Genomic DNA, 13,530 nt, shown 5'->3' on the forward strand with positions numbered 1-13,530 from the left:
GCTATAAATCGGTGTCCTAAATAGTAGAAATGTATTCTATCACAGTTTTGGTGCTTAAAATTATGTAATAAAGACTTGGTTGGTGCTTGGCAAGACCACATTTTTTTGGATTTTTCTAAGTTTTGGGTATATTCCAGTGATCCTGAAGGTTTGCATATGCTACCAAGGCTAATTCATCCCTTTTACATTTGTTATTTTTCTTTGTGCCTCAAACTTGTTCTGGTGAGGACTCAGGTCCCGTTAAGTTTAAAAGTGTCTATAATATCTTGATTGTATGAAAAAAGTCCTATCAATAAATAAGGTGAAATAATATTAGAAAGCTTTTGTCTTCATGACTGTGATATATCTCAATGCAGGTGAGCAACTTCAGTTTATAACAACATGCATCATAAAAGTTTCATTGAGGAAAGCAGGTCTCTGCATTAGCTCCAGAAAAGAAAAAAAGAAGAAAAACATAACTATCCTACAAATTGGGCAACAGTGGGTGTTTAATGTTTAACAAACATAATGAATAGAGGGTTGACTCACTTTATAAGCATCGTGGGGCATGGCATAAATTTCAAATGTGAAACTTCTCAGCTTTGAAGTTCAAAATTAACCTGAAGGTTATCATGAAAATAAGGTGTTTCAGGAAAGAGAATCATTTTATACATTGGAAGTTGGCATTCAGAAAGAACTCCACTGGGTAAAATAGCTTCAAGCAAATACTCAAGTAGGTTGCTGGATGTAGGTTGTCTATATAATGATAAGTCATTATATATTTATATACAATTATCAATTACCAGCTATGGATCATTAAGAGTCCATTTTCATGGGAATGCCATGATAGCTCCTGTATTTTGTATATAATAATATAAAAGTGTTAATAAGCATCTTGGGACTTTTTTTTTTTTTTTTTTTTTTTGGTTTTTGGGCCACACCCTGTGACGCTCAGGGGTTACTCCTGGCTATGCGCTCAGAAGTTGCTCCTGGCTTCTTGGGGGACCATATGGGATGCCAGGGGATCGAACCGCGGTCCATCCTAGGCTAGCGCAGGCAAGGCAGGCACCTTACCTCCAGCGCCACCGCCCGGCCCATCTTGGGACTTTTGTGACCCTTCACATGGGGCAGCCTAAAGACACAGCTAGGTGCTCCTCCAGATTTCTAGAAAAAGCAATGAAAATGTTGAGGTCTGTACTCCCAATGAGAGTCTGGGAAAGTTCTTCAGTCATTGACGTGCCATCAATACTTACAGTCTCTGCCTGGATCTCACCTCACCTTTCCCATGTGACTCTCTACTTTTTAGGAGGCCCATTTTTTAGATTGGGACCCACTATATCTCACTAGTCAGCACCTTCTGAGACTTTCCTTCAAGGGGTTTTTGTTCCTGGTCCTACTGCCTTTATCTGGGGAGACAATTTGGCCTCTAATTCAAGCCTGGTCTCTGAGCCGTAGCTTTTGCTTACTGTTCTTCTAGCAATGGAAACAGTATAAAATGGATATACATTGCTTCACAGGGTAGATTACTTGATATTTTGAAGGTAACCCTGTATGACCTCATTAAGATACATCCAAATATGTATTATCTTAAAAATCATTCTTTTTATTATTAAAAAAGCATAATGATTTAAAAAGGTCTTCATAGTTGAGTTTTAGACACATGTTCCAATACTGATCCACCGTCATTGCCAAATTTCTTTCATCAGTGTTCCTAAGTTCTATACCATACTGCCCCTTTCTCCTTCTTATTTGCCATCTTGACAGGCACCTCTTTTTATGTTTTGTGGTTAAATTTAAGATTTCATGATTCAGTGTTGTTGACTCTGTGGTTTGGATATTTAGTTCTATCCTTCCTTAACACCTAGATTCCAGTAAGCCTGCCCCCCATTAATTTATATGTCTTTGTCGTATCTTTTATCTACTCCATTTATTGCCTTGTCTGGTTCACAGGGTGATCACCATTACATATTTGCATTTCTTTATGCAGTTATTCTAAATGCCATAAATAAGCAATATTTTATATATTTTATTATTTTATATGCATAAAGCATGTGCTCTAGTTATGCTTAAATTTTTTTTAAAAATTTTTGCTTCAAATTTTTACTATAATTTTATTATATTTAGTCTCTGATCTTCTTGCTTTAATTATGTGTTTGTGTGTTTTAGTGCCATACCCAGTGATCCTCTGGAGCCACTCCCGAAGCATTGTTCTATATCATTCCCACGGAATCTCAGGGAACCATGTGATTTGATGATAACATTAAACTTGGCCTCCTGAATGCAAAACAAAGCCATATGTTCTAGTCTTTTCAACTCTATACCCTTTAAAATGTAATGAACTACTTCTAGTGTCTAAAAGGACAAGAAAAAAGAAAGAGAGGGAAGTGCATAGGGAGGCAGGGGAGGGAAACTGGGGAAATTGTGGTGGGAAGTGTGGATGGGTAAAGAGTATTGTTTATTGTAGACTGAAACTCAATCATTAACAACTGTGTGTCTCAAGGTGATTCAATTAAATAATGAATGTATTTATAAAAGAAAACCAAATCTATATCTGCAAATCCATTAGTATCCAAGTCCTCCTAGCAGGGGTCTTCAAACTATGGCCCGCAGGCCACATATTGTATTTGTTCCCATTTTGTTTCTTTACTTCAAAATAAGATATATGCAGTGTGCATAGGAATTTGTTCATAGTTTTTATTTTCACTATAGTTCAGTCCTTCAACGGTCTGAGGGACAGTAAACTGGCCCCCTGTTTAAAAAGTTTGAGAACCACTGTTAGAGTCTCAGAAGTTCTGTTGACAGTAACTTTTTACCTTGGAAACACTTGGAGACACTAGAAAATTCCCAAGCTGAAATTCAGAACCACAACTCTAAGAAAATATGTCGTGTAGAAATAAATCTAGATATACATTAGAATATAAAAGTTGACATTTTTCTCATAATAAACTATGCAAATTTGGGATACATACCAGAGTCAGATCAATTGCCTTTTATGTGTGAGGCCCTGGGTTCAATACTCAATTCTTCTAAAAGAAAATTCAATTAAAAAAACCCACAAATATCCTCAATAATAACTCTACCATTAACTTTACTTTTTTTATAATTCTAAAGTACCTACAATGATATCTGCAAAATATGGGATACCAAACCTGAAAATAGCATGTAAGTCATGATATCATTAGAAGTAAAATCACAACAATGTGATCATTTAAATTACTAAACATTTATTTTTCTTTTTTCTCTTTGTTTTACTTTTCTTTTTATTTATTTATTTATCTATTTTATTTTTGAATTGTTGGGGCCACACCCGGTGACGCTCACTCTCAGGGGTTACTACTGGTTAATTGCTCAGCAGTTGCTCTGGGCTCGGGGAACCACATGGGATGAGATAGAGTGAACCAAGGTCTGTTTTAGGTCAGCTGTGAGCAAAGCAAATGCCCTACCGCTGTGCTATCTCTTTGGCCCTTAAGTTACTAAACACTTTTAATGGTAAGTTAAAAGGATTTTTGAGTGAAATATTGAAATATAAATATTTGAATAAAATTTCCTAATAACTTAGATGAAAATGTGAGAAATACCTGATAATATTTCCACATGTAAACATGAGTTATATGTATTTATAGAGTAATTCGAGTAACCACAGAATTTTCTCCTGATTATCACATATTTTCATATCAATGTAGGCTTACTGTTTTTAGATAATGCTGACATTAATCTGATAACATTTAATGTTAATCTTATAATACCTTTTAAAGGGGAAGGACTTCCCAAGTGGTACTCAAGTGACTTATTTTCACTTCTAGGCAATCTATGGCCACCTGGACTGATTGCTCAATGGCAATGCATGAGGAGCTGGTGCTGATCAGACTCAGCAATAATTTAGACATGATCTGGACTTCCCTGGTGTATCCAGGCACCCTCAAGGTTTTACCCAGAGATGGGGACTCACTGATCCCAAGGATAGAACCAGATCATCTGAAGATATGTCATATGCTGACAACTCTGTCTTATCTCTACACACACTGCCATTTCGTTTTCATGCACAATAAAATGTCCTTGCTCGGGGACCAATCTCACTAAATATCTTTAGATCCATCGTCATAGAAAACTACCTTATTTTCTCTGTAGCTCTCATCCCAACTCTGTAAAGGAAAGGGAATTGGATTATGTTCTTTTCAAGCCATGAAAAGTAGAGCATCACTAACTAAATCAGCTTTGAAATACTTGTGGACAGTCTTAATTTATAATAACACACTTGCACAGTTAAGTATTTAGATTGCGTTTAATGAAGAGGGTGTAGAGAAGTACAGAAGCAAGCTAGACCCACTCAGGCACGAACCATTAGAGTGAGCCAAAGAGGCACACCTGTCTTCATTCTGAGAACATACAAAAAAAGTATGTGACTAACCAATAATCCACCCCAACATTTACAGGGGCGATTAATTAACTGGGAATGCACAATTCGTAAATGTGAACTTGTTTTTTTATTCAATGTGAGTCATGCAATACAAATTACTGTTGTCTTGTAGACACATAATTCTTGTGAGTCAGTGCTAAGAGGCCACATGTCCCATTGCTCCATCTTTTCTAAGAGAAGTAAAAGGAGTTTATGAGACATTAAGAAGGCTCATGAGGACATGTCAAACTGACTCAAGCTATAGACCATGCAACCTGTGCTACATTTTGCCATTGCCATACACAATGGCAGAAACCTAGTCATCATACCATGCAGTGACCAGAGAAATTTAGAGTATCACAGGACAACCTTATTAAGATTGGTACCTGTGTAAGATCACTAAGTAGTAAGCTAGGCACAGAGAGGACCACTTATTCTAGCAGCCCCCGGGGATGAGGGAGGAAGGTATAGGAGGCAGGACGGGAATGGAGGTGTAAGGAGGACAATTCAGTGATGGGAATTTCCTGATTTTATGTTAATATGTACCTAAAATATTATTGTCAATGATATGTAAACTACTATGATTAAAATAAAAATTATATTAAAAAAAGATTGGTACCTGCCCTGAAATCCAGATGATGGAGGCAGTCGTACAAAAGACCAGCAGACACATCAGCTCTGCTTCTTTTGACCATCAAGGCTATCAGCATAGACCTTGGGGAGACAGATGGAGGGTGTCTGACGGATGAGTTTCCCTGATCACAATGTAAAGAGAGAATGATAAGAGAGTGAGTCCTGTTCGGTGAGGCGGCTAATAGGATCTGGTATTTAGGCAGCACAGGGAAAAAAAGCCCCCCCTTTTTTAAATGCATGATCAAATCTAGTCTCCTAATAATGTTGGATGAAAGTCTCTCCTCAGATTCAGTAGGAAGAGCAAAGAGTTGTGGATACCTGAAGCCTGGAGCGGAATGATCCCCCATTTCCTGATTCAGATGCCTTAAATTTTCAGTATCTGAGGAAGCAGTGCTATTGTCTTGATTACCCAGGTATTTGCAATAGACATAAGTTTCTAAATGTTCCCATCATATTTTCTTATCTGCAGATTATCATAATGATTCACATCATCCATGCCATTTAATAATACATCTTGATCCATATTAGTACAATGTATATTGCCTCAAATCTCAGAAAGAGGTATTAGGCAAAACTGGAAACTGTCATCAGGAGCAGGGAAAGCCAGGTTTAGACATCTTGTCAACCTACATTGATCTGAAGTTGCAGTAACAAATCATGCATATCAATGTACATTTGTTATTATTGCATACCACAAGAACAATCATCTCTTTAGAGATATTCTGAAAATAGAGATATTTACATTCTCTGGTGACCTGTGACAATGCCTCTTTTGGGAGTGGGTCACTGAGCAAGCTAAAAATACTCTTTTCACTCCGGAGATACTACTTTCTCTTAGGCAATATAAAATTCAAACCTCTCAGGGCCTCACGTGAGTCATATGTTAGAGTTAATAATTAAACACACTTAACACACTGAGGGTAGCTCCAAATTGGATAATCACGAATGGTTGTGGGGTAGTTTACAGTCCCCCTAGCATGTATGTGCTCACTCAACATGACACTGGAAAGCTAACACTAGAAAGCTAACATTTGGCAATTGGTGAAACTCCAAGAGGTTCCAGCCTTTCTACTAGCCCCTTTTCAGTCCATTCTCAGCCCATGCCTTGATATATGATTACACCATCCTTACCATGTTCTTTCAATGAATCCCCTACTCGACACCTGCCTCATTTCTCCAACACTTTCTACTCCTATACAATTGGAAGGTGAAGTCAATGACAAATATGTTTGCTTTATGGACTCCTTCATAGTTTTTTACATAAACATTAACAGTAAACTCACTGGAAGTGATTCAATTGGATTGACATATATCTCTGCACCCTTTCAAATCATGTCATTGTTGTTGTTGTTCAAGAAAAAATGGAAACCATTTGAGAGCTTCGTAAAAATTATGAAGAATTACTTCAGAGTACCAAGGCTCTTACCCTTGCAGCTGAAAACATAAAGCTTGCAGACTATGGCAAACTTTAGAAAAATAGAGCTAAAAATCAATATCCCTCATGTAGGCCTGTTGTGGGTCTATGTTATCAATGTCTAACCCAGCCTAAAAGGAAAATGAAGGTCAGGAAATATGATGAGGCCACTTTTATCGTTTAATTCATTGTTTTCCTTCTTTTGTTGGCACAGAACATTTCTTTTTTTGAGTAATTAGTTGTAAAATCATAATTACACACAAAAGGCACATGGTCAGTCTGAAGCATTTTTGAATGTCAGGGATAGAGTCTACTTTCTATGATTCCTGAACTTGAGGCAATTGGAAACGGATTTGAAGATTAGCAAGCAAGCAAGCAGGTGAAAGCTTGTAATTGAATGACATTTGGTGATTGTCCAAAGCACGCACTACTCTGGAGATAAGCAACCACATACTTGAATGTCAGGAGATTTACATGAACCTTTCCTCTCCCCGAGTCTCCTCTATACAATGTCCTTGGTTCATTCATCAATTCCTGCTTCTGGAAAATTGATTTGATGATAATCCTTTGGGAATCTCCTTTTACTCTTGTCTGATCCCGGAATAAGAACAAAACTTACACCTTGAATTTGATGACAAAGCTGCTTTTGGTTTCTCTTTATCCCAACCTAGCTGAGTTGAATGTCACCCAGCCAGCCAGCAGCCTGTGATGAGGAAAGGTGATTTAGACCTTATTTTGAACTTTCCAAAGCCCAGCAGGCTGGCTCAACTCTTAGCTGAGCAAACAGAACACAAAAGCCACAGGATCACTTGTCCTGAACTCAGGGGGCCCCACCTGGAAACAGCAACATGTTCCCATAGTCACCGACAGGTCAGGAATGTGCCTCACATTCCTGTGAATTTATGGGCTTCATCATTATGAATGAGATCATTCAAAGGAGCAGACCTCAAGCTAGGGTTTTGAGAGATCATCTCAGCATCTGTTAGCATGAAAGGCGGAAGCATGAAGGCCCACAGAGGCTCTATGATCCTGGGTGCACACACCTGAAAAGCACATGCAAGAGCCTCCTTCACCCCAGTGCTGGTCTAGTCACATCTCCTGATAAAGCATGGTGACCATTGGAAAACAAATGAGTAATGAGCATGAACGTTTGGCTACTCAACAGGCTGTGTTAGGAGGAATTGAAAAAGGGAGGCTGGGAAGATGGAAGGCTGGGTCTACTCAGAAGCCTGAGCGTTACTGCTTTCCACCAATATAATCTCATTAGCAAGCTTGGCCTCTTTCTGCAGTCTGAGACTTGCTCACGCCCAATGGCGAGACATGTGAGGCAAGGAGGCTGCTAGACAGGTGGGTTTGCTATGGAGACATCCTAGAGGGGTTTTATGTGGAGGATGCATGGCTGGGTTTTGTGAGCAAGATTAATAATGGGACAGGGAGACACAGCAACTGTAGGCTACACACCTAGTGAATTGCCATCTCAAAAGACTTCTGGATGTGATCCATATTTTTGAAAAAAAAAATCAATTTCATGGAAATGTTTATAGGTAAATTATTTATTTCTCTTTAATAAGGCTTATTCTCTTGGCTATGTCTCTTACACACTCAAACACACACATACACACAAACACAATGAGAGAGAAACTCCTAGTAGAATGCCCCTCATTCATGCAATAGTCCAGATATAGAGTCATTCACCAAATTTGAACAAGATCAGACAAAGACTCAAGATCTCACAGAATTCTTGATGGCTCTGGATCAGAACTAACTGAAGGGAGGGCCAGACACAGAGGCAGAAGGTTTCTGGGAGGAAGATGAGTCTGCAAATGCCCAGGCAACCTCTTAAGTCTGAGGAATGAGGGTGTGGGTAATAGAAGCAGCAGCCGTAGGAGAGTGATGAAGCCAGGATGTGTAACATGAGGGTTTACAAGCCAACTGTGATTTTTGGCTAAGCTTGGTGACTTTGTATTTACCATATTTTTTGCTCTATAAGACGCACCTGACTATAAGATGCACATAGTATTTTGGTGCTCTCCTTCCCTGCACTTAGGCTTTAGCTCCAGGTGGCATTTGCTCTATAAGACACATCTTTTTTTTGGGGGGTGGGAGATGCATCTAAAGGTATAAAAAATATGGTATTTGTTTTATTGTTACTGCCACTTCTATGAGAATCACAGGAAGCAACCTGGCTCTGCTACTCTTTTTACAAGTCTGGGGTAAATCTTCTTTCAGTTCTCTAGGCCCTCTGTAAAGTACAGCAGTTGGCACCTCAATTTCTGACAACTAGAGAGTGCTTTGCAATGTGCCTGATGCATGGCAATTGGGGGAGAGAGCTCACAAGAACTGAGCTTTACCTCGCAGAGTCACTGTTGTTCTTGAGGAATCCTCTGTTGATAAGCAGGGTAAATGAGCATAAAAATACTCAAAATATTTTCTGGGTTCTCAGGGTGAATCTCGGAATGTCTGAGGCAACTCACTGGGACCATTAATGAACATAAGAATTTTTCCTGCAAAGTCCAGTTATTTTTGGTTAAAAACAAAGTTATAGTTTCCAGTATAGCTAAGACTTATGTCTTCATAAAATGAGACAATTAGTTTGCTTTCATTTTATACATAAAAAAATATTATCATGTGAGTAGGGAGGACTGGAAGGAAATTAAAAGGGGTTGGATAAATCAGCATTAAAACACTATGATTTTATTTGTGAATCTCTAAAATGGCATTTCTTTCTAATTATGTGAATTTTTCTGGGATGTTCTTTTCCCCAGAAAATTGACAGAAAGCTAACTTTCAGTTATGTTGAGATTTAAAAGATTGTACATTTTTCACTTCTGTGGGAGTTATGGAACACAAAATATAACTCAAGTTCCATTTTTTAAGTAAAAATTGTATATGTGGATACAATTTGTCTACCTCACTAAATTCCTGACTATTAGAGCTTTTAACTTTAGAGAAAAACATCTCTAATAATTCATATCCCACAACGTATTTACAAAGGACTTTCAGCCTACAAGACAGACACTTTCTCCTTTGAAACATCTAACACAAGATAAAACCGCATTTTGTCTTTAGGTCCTCCCTCACATCTAAACTGTAGTGGATTTATTAAACAAAATTCCATTATGTGGAATTTTAAAATAAGCTATACAGGTTTTCTGTTTTAAAATTGAGGATCTTATATCATTACTAAATATAAAAAATATCAACCTACATATAAAATGTGACTCAATTCATGGAGAAAATTCCAAAAGAGTATATTTGTGGGATGTTGTACATAAACTTCTGATACCCAGACCCATGATTGTTCATGAATGCAACATGAAGTACAATACATTTCTGGATAGTCATAAATAGAGTTGATCCATTCACACTAATCTTATCCAGATTTCTGCCTGCTGTTATATTTTCTTTCCCATTTACCATGATGCATATGTGCCAGCTAGCTTTCACTAACAAAATATATTGTTGACTATGGGTGATGATCAATTTACATCTAATTGAAATGGGATCAAGTATGTCTAGATGAGAAGGAAGAGAAATGCATGGATCTTAAAACTGATATGTCTCTCTTTAATCTAGAATTCAGATGGCTATTGAAAGAAAAGTATCACTCAGAAAATGGCATCCTGAAAATCTGATTTGTAAGATTTTGTATCTGATGGTAAATCAAAACAAACTACCTAACAAACAAGATCTAAAACTACCTGATGACTAGCTCATGAATAATTACAGAACCCAGGATCTTACCCAGAAGATTATGATGAATGCCATAAACCCAGGTTTCTGTTTTCCCAACTTTGTGTTTTGTGAGGTTGTAATCTCGCAAGACTGTTTGGACAGTGACTGAATGATGCGTGTAAACTGCTAACCCAGCACAGAGTCCATTGTTAGCACTCAACAACTTTCACTCAGCGTCACTATTACCAGTACAGATGGACTTCAATGACATGAAAGGCTCAGGTATGACACATGCAGCAATCAAAATCATATTATTTTTCCATTTGTGTGATGTCTTCCAATTGGAAAGGCACTTTCCCCGCACAAGCTCATTTAAGCTTCACATAAACTCTGCTGAGTAGTGAGATATCAAATCTAATTTGAGGGACTCGAGTATCCTTTCCTAGTGATCCTAAGTGAGAGAGGAGAGAACAAACAGCAGCCTGAAAATTAAGGAACAATCTTCAAAGGATGAATCACCACCAACTCCTCAGGAATGAAAAGCCAGAGATCTCCTGACATGTCTAGTACTATAGACTCACAGGATTGTGTTAGCTCACCAATGAAGTCAGTACAACAAAATTACAAGCAAATCAATCATGGACTCTTGCCTTTTCTATTTGTTTCCTTCAAGATGTTTCAGAATGAATATGTCTCAGAGAATAAGTTATAAAGTTGGTGAAAATTTCAGTTGCCGTCCTGTTTTAGAGGTGGTTGAAGGACATGGCAGAAGTGAGAAGAAAGGATTGTGGAGGCCAGTGCGATAGCACAGTGGTTAGGGTGTTTGCCTTGCATGTGGCCAACCTGGGTTTAATTACTTGCATCCCATATAGTCCCCCAAGTTTGCAAGAAATGATTTTATGAGCACAGAACCAGGAGTCATCTCTGAACACTACTGGGTGTGGACCAAAATAAAATTAAACAAAAAGGAAAGAAGTGTGTAGGTTAATGTGTGTACATTTTCCTATGTTCTTTTCTGTGTATACAGACAACCTTGTTGCACACCCAATCACTGGACTTTTGTCTTGGTCTTATCCTGAGGAAGTCCCTAAATTTAAGTGAGGTTTTGCCCACCGGGCAGACTTAAGAGTTGAAATTTGAGCACAGGTCTCAGCAGGACAAGGGTGAGGGGTGAAAAAAATACCAAATGTTGCTCTTCTCCTAAATGGGAATCCAGCAGGTGTAGAATGTTCAGTATCATATTTAGTGAAGTTAGTTAGAAATGGACAAAAAATGATTTTTCTCATATATGGACTATGATGGAGCATAATGGTGAAATAACGAATACCCCCAAACAAATAATGCAAATAAAGAATATGAGAGCTAGTATTCAATAGGATGTCATGCCCTTAAGGGGGGTGGATGATAGAATGTGTGGAGGGGCCGGAAATACCTATGGTAGAGGGAAGCATTTAGCCAAGAGGAGAAAGTAGTGTTAAAAGCATTATGTATGAAACGCTATCAGCAGCTGTACTGTAAAGTACAGTGCAAGAATTTATATGATGAAAAAAGGCACCTCTTATAGAAGCAGTTTGATAGGAAGTAAATGAGGTGGGGGGCATTGGTAGATGAAAGTAGACCCTGATGAAGGGATTGATGTTGAAACTCTTAAGCCTAAAATCACAGTGACTATAGATAAAATAGTAAAATTTAAAAAATTTCCAAATTTGAAAAGAGAAAGAATATTTATTTGTAAACCAAACATGAGATTTTCCTAGATCTATAAGGATCCCCGAGCTATGCTCTTCTTTTAATGCCGTCTTTAGAACTCTGAGCCCAGCTGCTCTGGATCATCTAATGTCTCTCTGTCCCTAAGAGTGTCCTGGCTGGGTTTCTAGCCCACTGTGACTTGAGGAAATGAAACTGTCACCAGATCCCATCTGGGAGCGTGGTCAGGAAAAAGGGACCTTATTTGCAGGGACAAACAATTCCTGTGGTTCTAAAAAAAAAAAAGATCCAGCAGGTTTTAGAAGGTTTAGAACCTACAGCTCTGACAATGTTCCCCTCTGGCCCTATCAGAAATGCCATCCACCCCCTAGTACACCTCCACAAGAAATGTGTGGAAATGACCAATCCTTTAGTCTGGGAGCCCAGATGCTCCCCGGATGTCTCTTTGGGGGGCTGTCCAGATGGCAGCACAAGCTTATTAATTCCCCCTCCTAGCACCCACTCCCTGTTGCATTCCCTTCCTCCTCCACTAAAATCTGGATAACCCATTAATGCTGCTAAAGCTACCCTGTCACACAGGCTAGACACATTGACGTCACCTCAACCATCTGCTTCCTTCATGGGTCACATATTCTATTGTCACCTGTGTCCTTGGATTTCATCTGGGATGAGACTACTTCTTGCTGTATCTTAATCTGGGCTCCCCACTATGATAAAACATAGGTTTATGCAGTCAGGTCACAGAGCATGTCTATCACTCTCCCAGTGTCTCCTCATATTTCTCTGAGTGTTGTCACCCGCCACAATGGGCAAACACAGCCAATGGAACTTTGACTTTTCAGGTGGACTGTACCTAACTACTGCCTAGGCTTCTTCTCAGGGGCAACAACATGCCCACCTCAATCCCTCATACCCCGCACCTAACCCAATCCAGTGTCTCCTGCATTCCACATTTCATGCTCTTGCTCTGGCAGAAGTCACATTCTGTGCCTTTTGAATGATATTGTTGTGTATGATCTGTCCTTGTCCCAGTGTCCAGCTTAATTTAGACACCAACCTCCTCCCCACAAGAAACCTACTGTGATTCTATTCATTATTCACACATGAGAACACCACGACAGGAAGATGAGTAGATTCTGTACATAGACAAGACAGTGGAGAGGCAGGGGCAGCTGCCCACGTTGATGTTCTGTTTGAAGCACTGGCTCTTTAGCCCTATGTTGTCTCTTCTTATAAATCGAGCAAACACCCACTCACCTTCCCTTCAGTCCCCAACACATAGTGCAGCTATTCCAGAAGCCTTTGTGCTAGGCCATAGGCAACATGATTCATCATGTCTTTCTGCTTTCAGAACAAAGTGTACCTTTCCTGAAGAATCTACCCTATGACATCACAGCTATGTATTCCTCTCCATTTATTGCCCAGCAGATGTGTTTGTCTCCCATCAGAAGCATTTCTCCCTTCACCCACTCCCCAGTAATTGTCCAGATCTCATGGTTATCAATGTGTATTAAACTGAGCCATTAGATAACTAAGTTATGAACAAATAAATCAAGGAGGCACCACTTGTCCAAGCTCTGCCTTGATCCAAACTCTACTTGTCTCTGTCCCCCATTTTGTGATATTATTTGCATTTTTTCCAGAAAACAGCTTTATATTTCTTCTAGCTTCTGAAATCTAGAAAAGTTTGCTTGGAAATATTAGTATATGGAGCTGTTGTCAATAG

The sequence above is a fragment of the Suncus etruscus genome, chromosome 8, assembly GCF_024139225.1.
Source record: "Suncus etruscus isolate mSunEtr1 chromosome 8, mSunEtr1.pri.cur, whole genome shotgun sequence".
NCBI lineage: Eukaryota > Metazoa > Chordata > Mammalia > Eulipotyphla > Soricidae > Suncus > Suncus etruscus.